We start from the raw sequence: 10445 nt of genomic DNA, 5'->3' as shown, positions 1-10445 counted from the left end.
CATAAATATCAGAAAACAGCAGAAACAACCACATTCAATCTCTGTGAAGGCACTGGCTTAGTTCAGTATTACAGTGTTGACAATCAAAACATAACCTTTAATTTTTTTTTCTTTTTCTTTTTTTTTTCCCCTTCTGGCTTGACTTTATTTTTTTCATCTTTTTTTAATTTTTTTTAATTTTTTATATAAAATTGTTCATTTTTAAACTATATTTGCTTCCCCCTACCCCCTCAGGTATAGTCCCCATAGAGTTTCCTTCACCAGTGCACCCATGCACCATCACCTCAGTCCCCTGTTCTCCTCTCTCCCTCCCTCCTTCCCTCTGATCCCTGTCCCTCCTCCTCCCCTGCAGGATGTCTCTGATTTATAATTGTCCATTTTTGCTTTGTTGTGTTTTGTACTGTTATTATTTTTTGACATTGATGTTTTATTGGGTTCCCCTATATTCCTGCTATAAGTGAAACCATCTGATATTTTTCTTTTTCCTTCTGGCTTATTTCACTGAGCATAATTCCTTCTAGTTCCATTCATGCTGCAGCGAATGGCATGAGTTTATCTTTTTTGATTGCTGAATAATATTCCATTGCGTATATATACTACATCTTCTTGATCCAGTCATCTATTTTTGGGCGTTTGGGTTGTTTCCAGGTTTTACTTATTGTAAATAGTGCTGCAGTAAACATAGGCATACAGGTGTTCTTTTGAATCAATGTTTTTGTGTCCTTTGGGTAGATCCATAGTAGTGGAATTGCCGGGTCATATGGTAGCTCCATTCTTAGTGGGTTGAGAAACCTCCAGACAGCTTTCCATAGTGGCTGGGCCAGTTTGCAGTCCCACCAACAATGTAGGAGAGTTCCTTTTTCACCACATCCTTGCCAACATTTGTTGTTGCTTGTTTTTTTGATATGTGCCATTCTTACTGGTGTAAGGTGATACCTCAATGTGGTTTTAATTTGCATTTCCCTGATTATCAGGGATGTTGAACATTTTTTCATATGCCTCTTGTCCTTTTGCATTTCCTCTTTGGAGAAATGTCTTTTAAGTTCTTCTGCCCATTTCTTGACTGAATTGTTTATTTTGTTTTTGTTGAGTTCTTTGAGTTCCTTATATATCTTTGTGATCAGTCCCTTATCAGTTGACTGGAGTGCAAAGATATTTTCCCAATAAGTGGGGTGTCCCTCTGCTTTGGTTAATGTCTCTTTTGCAGTGAAGAAGCTTTTCAGTTTGATGTAATCCCAGGTGTTAATCTTTTCCTTGACTTTCTTTGCTTTGGGTGATGAGTCTTTAAAGATGTTATTGCGATGTATGTTTTGTAGTGTTTTACCTATATTTTCTTCTATATATTTTATGGTTTCGTGTCTTATGTCCAGTTCTTTTGAGATAAAATATTTTAAATCTTCATTCACATTTGATCTGCTCTTTATAACCCATGAGTTCAGCTACATATATGCCACTACACAGGGTTTCTCAGATAGAAAAATCTACTTACCCCCAATGGGATCACTCCATTCACCATCACTGACTAAGGCCTCTCCTCTCTTATACAAGGTACCAGAGCCTTTTCTCCCATAGAGAAGGATCAGGAAGAGACAAGGGGCCAGTACTATTAAATAATTTACAATGAGGAATCTGTCTCTATGATGAGAACTACAAAAGTGGGAGGAGGTAGTGGAATGCTGGGGAAAAGCATTGATTATTAAGTAAACCAGGATAAGGCAATAAATTGGGATGGCCAGAGCACTTAGCTTCCTTCATTCTAAGGAAGATTAAGCAACATAATATGTAGGTCTGTCCCTGTTGTACTGCCTTTGTCCTTGTGGAATGAAGGCTTTGAATGGGTTGCTCCTTAATGGAAACAAGCAGGAGGCAAGTCAAGAAGAGAAGAGAAGACAGAGCAACAAAGAAGAGGCAATTATGAATCTAAAGTAGAGAAAGAATAGAGGGCCCACCAAGGAATAAAGTAAAAGGGGAAGGAGAAAAAGAGTAGGTAGAGCATCAGTGGTCAAGAAAAAGAAACAGTTACAGGTTATATAATTAGAATATAGAGGAGGAGGTCATAGACCATGAAGTGGAAAAGGAGGAAAAAAGATAAAATATGCCACTGTCAAACCATGCCACTGTCTGTAAGAAAGATAGGATAGAAAGAATAAGAAAGTTTAAATACAGAAACTAAAAACTATTAATCTATGGAAAATTGTATGGATGTAGGCCAAAACATTAAATATATGACTATCATATGATATAGCAATCCCATTTCTGAGTGTATAAACAAAGGAAATGAAAACAAAATCTTCAATAGGTGTCTGCACTCCCAAGTTCATTGCAACATTATTCGCAAATGCTAAGGTATGGAAACAACCTGTGTCTGTAAATGGATAAAGAGGAGGTGGTATACATACAAAATGTGATATACAGCCACTTGAAAGAAGGAAATCCTGCCATCTGACAGAGGATCTTGAGGGTATTATGCTAAGTGAAATAAGTCAAACAGAGAAAGACAAATACGATGTAATCTTTCTTGCATGTAGAATCTAAAAAACATAGAACCCATAGAACAGAGACTAGAATGGTGGTTATCATGGGCTGGGCCAGGAGGAACTAGGGAGATGTTGGTCAAAGAGTACACAAACTTCCCGTTATAAGATGAATCTGTTCTGGGAAGTGAATACACAGCATAGTGATCATAGTTAATAATATTGCATTATATACTTGAAAGTTACTATGAGAGATCTTAAATGTTCTCATCACAGAAAAGAAATTTAAGTATGAAATGTGATGGAAGTGTTAGCAAACGCTATAGGGTAATCATTTTGGAATATATAAGCATATCAAATGAACATATATACCTTAAATTGCACAGTGTTATGTCAATTATGTCTCAAAAAGCTGGGAAACAAAGGATTCTAAATGTAAGAAGAAAAAAATAGCAATATATTGCAAGAAAATGCAAGTGACTGAAGATAAAGGAATGACAAAGAGCAACAAGACTGAGATATGTGAAAATATAATGTTCAAGTATCAGAAGTTTGGCTATATATATCTATAGAGAGAGATATAGATATACATATGCCACCTATATACATATATATATACACATAATTTCTATTAACTTGAGAGTGAAGATACTTATAGATACATACACACACACCACACACATATATGTCACCTCTTCTTTATCCATATATCCATTTACAGACACAGGCTCTTTCCATATCTTGGCCATTGTGAATAATGTCTGTGGTCTCCTAACAATAAATTTCAAGGAGCTAACACTACTCTGCCTTCATCCTGTAGCTATTGCCTAAAATGTGTAGTGATGTAGCCTGTGACTTGCAACATTTTTGCTATAAAGATTTTTTTTACTTGTATTACTTTTAAGTCTGTTTGTCACAGTATTCAAGGAAATTTTTTTAGAGCCAAAATTTTGGTCCCTTCATTGAAATATTCTCCAGTTGATAAATATGGCGACTCTCCAATGTTGAAAATATTATGAGGGCACAGATAGCTGCAAATCTTTGTTACTAGAGAGCATGACAAGTCCTAATTCCATGGCATATCAGCTGAAGTGATATTCCATGGCATATTCCATGGCATATCACTCTTTATAGTGCCAGCCTTTCTTCCTACATTGACACATAAGCAGAATTTAGACAGGCAGAGATAGAGAGGAGTGAACATGCATTTTGACAGACTACCATGGAAAAGCAGGAAAATACTTGCAAATAAAACCGGTTTATTGGGGCTTATCATGGAAAACCCTAAATATCAGGCTAAGGCATCACTGAATGAAAATAACTCCCTCACTGATGGTTTGGAAGTGATAATGTCGGTGGAGTTCTTATGCCTGAGTCAATGCATGAGGTAGAGGTACTACGGAGTGGGTTCTGGGTATCCCAAAGTAATGATAATAGCTATCATTTACAGAGGTGTTTCAATGTGCCAATCCCTGGACTAAGCAAGTCACATTTTCTTATGAGTTACATTAGCTCATGGAGTTGCCACTACTATCTTATGAGGAAACAGAGACTCAGAAAGTTGATGTCACTTGTCCAAGGTTACACAGGTAAAAAATGACAGAACTAGTCAGTCTAATTCCAGCCTGTATTCTTTTGTTTTGTTTTGTTTTGTCTTTTTCTTGTTGATATTTAGGAGTTTTCTAAAATCTGTCTATGAGCTCATTATTACATTTTTTTTAGAAAATCCAAAACAGTTTTTAATTCATAATTGAACATGATACAATTTAAGGTTATGGATTTTTTTTGTCTTATCACATGCTTCTTTCTGTCCCTTGTACAATTTTTCCTTTTTTTTTAAATTTGTAGCTTGATTGTTTTATTGAGGTAATATTGGCTCACATTATTATTGGTATTTTGGAGGTAAAGGCTCTTCCACTTTTAGGTGCAGTTACCATACTGCAACCACCACCAAATCATACATAGTCCACTACCACAGTCTACAGTGGTAATGATAATAGCTATTATTTACTCTTTCTTCTTACTCTTGCCCCACCCTCTTCCCCCTCTGGATGCTTCAGTTAGTTCCATAGTCAGCCTCCAAGCATTTGTTTTTAAGCTTGTCTTTTTCTGATGCTTTGTTTAATTTCACTATATTCCACATGTGTGTGACACCACCCAATATTTATCTTTTTCCTTCTGGCTAATTTCACTGAGCATTATCCCTTCCAGCTCGTTGTGGCCAGTGGCATGAGTTTATCTTTTTTGATTGCTGAGAGTATTCCATTTTGTATATATTTCACATCTTCTTGATACATTCATCTGGTTTGGGGGCACTTAGTTTGTTCCCATACCTTGGCTACTGTAAATAGTGCTGCAAAAAACATGGGAGTGAAGGTTTTCTTTTGCATTCTTAATCACTACGCTGTGTGTGCCACTGAGCAGGGGCTATTAAATGAGGGCCCTTCGTGCATTCTTTATTCTGGATTTGGTACCAAGAGGTAGGGGTCACAAACAAAACTGCTCAGCAATGGAATGCTAGTCTTTAATAAAGAATGAATTATTCAAACAAACATGAATGGATCTCAAAATAATTATGCTGAATGAAAGAAGTCAAACCAAAGAAGAATACATTGTATATGGTTTCATTTGTAGAAAATTCTGAAAATGCAAACTAATTGACATGGTTGCCTTTTAGGGGTTATAGATCTATTCATCATCTTGATTGTAGTGCTGGTTTCACAGATCCATGTGTATGTCTTGTTTAATTGTGCATTTGAAATATGAGCAGTTTATTATAGGTCAATTTTACTCCTCTATATTTTTTTTCAAGTAAAATATAATTTCCAAAATAAAATGCTCAACAGAAACAATGCTCTCAAATTACAAGTCTGGAATTAGTGATTGGCCCATTCATTTGGTGAAGGAGCCTGACTCTCAGAGACATTTTAGAGACTAAGTTTCTTACTTGCCTCAAGTATCAGCTCCAAAGATAAGAAATTGTTTTCACTAAACTGTAAATACAGAAATCTTGTATTTCAGAGCTCATAGCTATGGCTCAGTGAGTATGTTTCCTTTTTAAGAGATTTAATTTCACAATCCTTGGGCTGGTTATTGGACAAAGCAAATAGGAAGTAAAAACAAGAACCTATTCTGAATAGGTGGTTTTGTTAATGGAGCATCAATACTGCTTTCTGAAATTAAGCTGTTGGAGGAATGCCATCCCATATGAAAAGCAAGGGTTTTGTTCTTACAGACCTTCTAAAGTTTTATTCCCATAGATACTCCAAGCAATCTGTGTTTTGGCTATCAATTTATAGGCATTGGATTATGAGTGGAGTGTGGATTGAAACAGGAAGTTATTTTGTACAGCTCTATATATAAAGAAAACTGATGTTTGGTATGGGCAGATTAATCTGTTGTTATTGTGACGGATGGATGGATCAGGGATGTCCATTTGAAGATAGTTCTTCCAAAATGCCCGAAATTTAACCATTGGAATCTAGACTCTGTTAAACAGTACCTTCCATTTTCCTCCTTTAAAAGTAAAGTAGACTTTGGGTGATCAAAGGGTCCTGTATGTAGATGTCACATTATAATACTGACTACCTGCAATTTACATAATTTCATAAACCAAAGTATTCACAATAAAAAAGGAAAATTGTCTTAAGAGGAATATCACATTTAAACACCTTCCAGCTCATTTTGAATGAATATAATGCCCATCATTACTAGAAAATTGCCATCTTCACAAATTGCCCTGTGCTATCCTATTTGTAGGTACTAAGAGAATTTCTCTGTCTTGGGTTGACTATCAAGGCAATACCCACTAACCCCAAGTTCTTTTTGCCTGTGATCTTCATCATTCCTCTCTAATTCTCTAATTCTAGCCATTTGCTTCTCTCCTAACTTCAAGATTCCCACTACCCAGTAACTCAGTGTCTTCCTAGGAGAACTCCATTGAGTTATAATGGATAAGTAATAATACATGGGTGGCCTAGTCTTGTTCTGAAGAAAAAAATCCAACAACAAACAAACACCAGAACCTAACTGGAAGCCTATTTGTAAAACTGACATTTTTCTTTGGCATGATTCAGGCCTCCATTTCAGGGTGTAATCCTCTATCCTCTGGCACCAGTGCTATGCTTCACCCAGGACTGTGTCTTTCCCACTTGGTAACAACACCAGCTGCTATTTATCCAGTACTTCTTATGTGCCAAGTACGGTGATAAACTCTTGTTTCCCATTTACTTTCACAATAAAACTGTGAGGTATTATCTTCATTCTATAGGTGAAGAACCTGGAATTCAAAGAGTTTCAATAGTTCGCCTAAGAGCATTCTGTAAGAGCATCCTGGGTTTCCAGTACAAGTCTTGCTGACTCCCCATTGGAGCTTGCCTCTTCCTCTCTTCTTATATCTCCTTTCCAAGAATACCTGTCCTGCATATTCCAATTTATTCAAGGCTTAGATTCTTCTGGCCAGGGACAACTATGCTTAGAGAGTTAAGTCCTTGTACTTCTAGTTCTTCTGGGTAACATTATCTTCATATAGGACCTCTCCTTGGGGTGCAGTGGTTGAGCACTGGGCTGCAAAGCTGCCCGCAGCCTCCGCGGCACCAGTTCGATCCCCAGCTGCCAGCGAGGGTCCGATATGGCATGACAGACCTCTCCTGCCGCGCCCGCTGCTCCCCTCAGCAGTGTATTTCATCAGTCTGCTTGTTCTGTTCCCCGCTCTGGCTCTGGTGAATTCTCTCACCCTCCTGCACTTCTGACTATACCTAGTGCTTGTATAAATAAATAAATCAATCTTGGGGAAAAATAAAATAAAATTATCTTCATATTATAGCTGAAGTTTTTAGAGTTTTCGCCACTGAATGCAGTATCTCCTCATCATTTTTTAGAATATTTTTTAAAGATTTATTTACTTATACAAGAGCTGGGGTACAGGCCAGAGGCGTGGGAGGGTGAGAGCATTCACCAAAGACAGAGAGGGGAGCAGAACAGGCAGACGACCGAAAGCACTGCTGAGGGGAGCAGCGGGCGAGATAGGATAGATCTGCCACAACATATGGGTATCTCCCTGGCTGGCTGGGAATCGAACCCATGCTGCAGGGCTGTGGACAGTTTCACAGTGCTTCGCTCAACCAGCTGCGCCACGAGGGAGGCCCTCCTCATCATTCTTGTTAATGTACTGTTGCTGAATGCACTAGCAATCAGTTAGAGCTGGTCATGACATAACATACTTTCCATCTGTGGACTAGATGGTTTATAAAAGATATTGGACTAAGGAAAATGACCTTTAAATTGAAATCCATGTCTCATCAACAGATCATAGACCTATATTGCACTAGAATTATTTTTTAAAATCCTATAATCATTTTTGCAAAAAGCACATTGTTTCTGCATTGTAATTATTTTATCTTACAAGTGGTAATTTGTTAAATGGAAAAACATTTTAAATGTACAATAATTCGTAACTCTAACTTGAAACTTGTTCCCTTTTTAGTATACTAAGAGCTTCAAAAAATGGGAACCAGACCTTGTGTCACTCAACCTCTGAAGGCCCTGCCTTGAGGACACCGGAAATGCCCTCCTCTCATCAGGTTCTTTTTTTTTTTTTTCAAATTATGTTTATTGAGATAATGTTGGTTTACATGATTGTGTCTACTTTGGAGGTTATATGTTTAAGCCTCTACAAATGCATGTTTTCACACCATGCCCACCACCAGTGCCACAATGACCCTCCACTATGTGCCATAGAGTTCCCTCCCTCCCCGGCTCCCACCCACCACCTTTCCCTTCTAGTTCCCTGTTTCGCAGTGAGAAGTCAAGGACTCATTATTGATTTGCTTTTTTTTTACTTTTTATATATTTTTACATCATTTTTCATTTTTGTACAATGTATGCATTTTCATCTCAGTTATAGTACCCGTGAAATTCCCACCACCCGTTCACCTGTGAACTATCACCATGGTCCCTTGTGCTCTTTCCACACTTGTTTTGATCCTACTCCCTTGAATGACCCTTTGTTTTGTTTCTCTATATTCCACATCCAGTATTCGTCTTTCTCCGTCTGACTTACTTCACTTAACATTACCATCTCCATTTCCAACCATGTGTCTCATTGGTTTCTTTAGAAAGAAACTGCCCTCAGTGTCTTCTTTCACCTTGAGGTAAGTCCTTTTCTATTACTAATTTCCTATGCAGAGTTCACAAATTTGCTTCACCAGCTGGATCTCATTTGCACATCTAAGGATATTGGACCAAGGAAAATGGCCTGTAAGAACATTTCCATTTTTAGTAGACTGAGGAAATTCCAGACAGCTTTCCACAGTGGTTGGGCCAGTTTGCAGTCCCACCAGCAATATAGGAGATTTCCTTTTTCACTGCATCCTCACCAACATTTGGTGTTGATTGTTTTTTCCCAAAGGACACAAAAACAGTGATTCAAAAGAGCACCTGTACACCTATGTTTATTGCAGCACTATTTACAATAGGTAAAACCTGGAAACAACCCAAATGTCCAAAAATAGATGACTGGATCAAGAAGATGTGGTATATATACACAATGGAATATTATTCAGCAATCAAAAAAGATAAACTCATGCCATTCGCAGCAATGTGGATGGAGCTAGAAGGAATTATGCTCAGTGAAATAAGCCAGAAGGAAAAAGAAAAATATCAGATGGTTTCACTTATAACAGGAATATAGGGGAACCAAATAAGACATCAGTGTAAAAAAAAATAATAACAGTAGAAAACATAACAGGGCCTCCCCTGGAGTGGCAGCGGTTGAGCGCTGGGCTGCGAGGTTGCCCAAAGCCTCTGCAGCGCCAGGTCTATGCCTGGCCGCCAGCGAGTGTCCCACATGGCGCACAGACCTCTCCTGCCGCCCGCTGCTCCCCTCAGCAGTGTATTTCGTCAGTCTGCCTGTTCTGCTCCCCGCTCTGGCTCTGGGGAATTCCCTCACCCTCCCGCACTTCTGACTGTACCCAGTGCTTGTACAAATAAATAAATAAGTCTTTAAAAATAAATAAATAAGTAAAATAGTTAAAAAAAAAAACAAAACACAACAAAGCAAAAACAGACAATTATAAACCAGAGACATACTGCAGGGGATGAGGAGGGAGAGGGGTGAGAGGGAGGGAGGGAGGAGCACAGGGGACTGTGGTGATGGTGCATGGGTGCCTTTGGGAAGGAAATTCTATGGGGACGCAATCTGAGGGGGTGGGGGGAAGCAAATCTTGTCTAAAATTTTTTTAAATGATAAATGTTAAAATAAAAAAAAATAAAGTTTATTAAAAAAAAAAAGAACATTTCCAGATTTGATATCCTTTCATTTTTTGATATGTAAATGGAACCTGATTGTTACATCTCTTGGGGAGAATAGGCGGTAGGATATACAGAAGAGTAAAAAGACCAGGGAAAGTGTGGCGGTGACATTTTTATAAGAATCAAAGCTTTAAATTGAAGGGTTAGAACTCTAACAGGTGGGATTTTCAACACTAACCAGTTGGTGGATGAGAAATGTTTTTAAGGGTCTAAGCCATCAGGCATTTCCTGAAATTTATCTGATTCACATTCTCTGCTTTGTAGTTTCTCCAGTTCCTCCTGAGGCTTGATGGACATTTTGGATTACTGTCAGATTCAGATTTTGGTATTTGCTTTACCTGAGTGTATAAGAAATGAAAAATCACTGTGTGTCAGTGGGAAGGTGAAGTTATGCAGAAACTGATTCTTGGTAACTGCCAGATATATTTTTAAGTTACTAAGTGGAATGTTAGAGGAAATTACTTTCTGATAAATTTATATCTCCATCTGTCATCAATGACATGATCAGTCTACTACCTTGGATTGAGATTCCCTTTAATTTGATGATTATGATTATCTTTTGACTATGATTTTCTTTTCATTAGTTTCCAGTGAGACCTTCTTAGGCAACAGTTTGAATGATCTCTAGTGTAGCCTGCATGATTTCTACTTTTCCATGTT

Source organism: Talpa europaea, assembly GCF_964194135.1.
Source record: "Talpa europaea genome assembly, chromosome: X".
Lineage (NCBI taxonomy): Eukaryota > Metazoa > Chordata > Mammalia > Eulipotyphla > Talpidae > Talpa > Talpa europaea.
Note: the sequence above shows the minus strand (reverse complement) of the source record.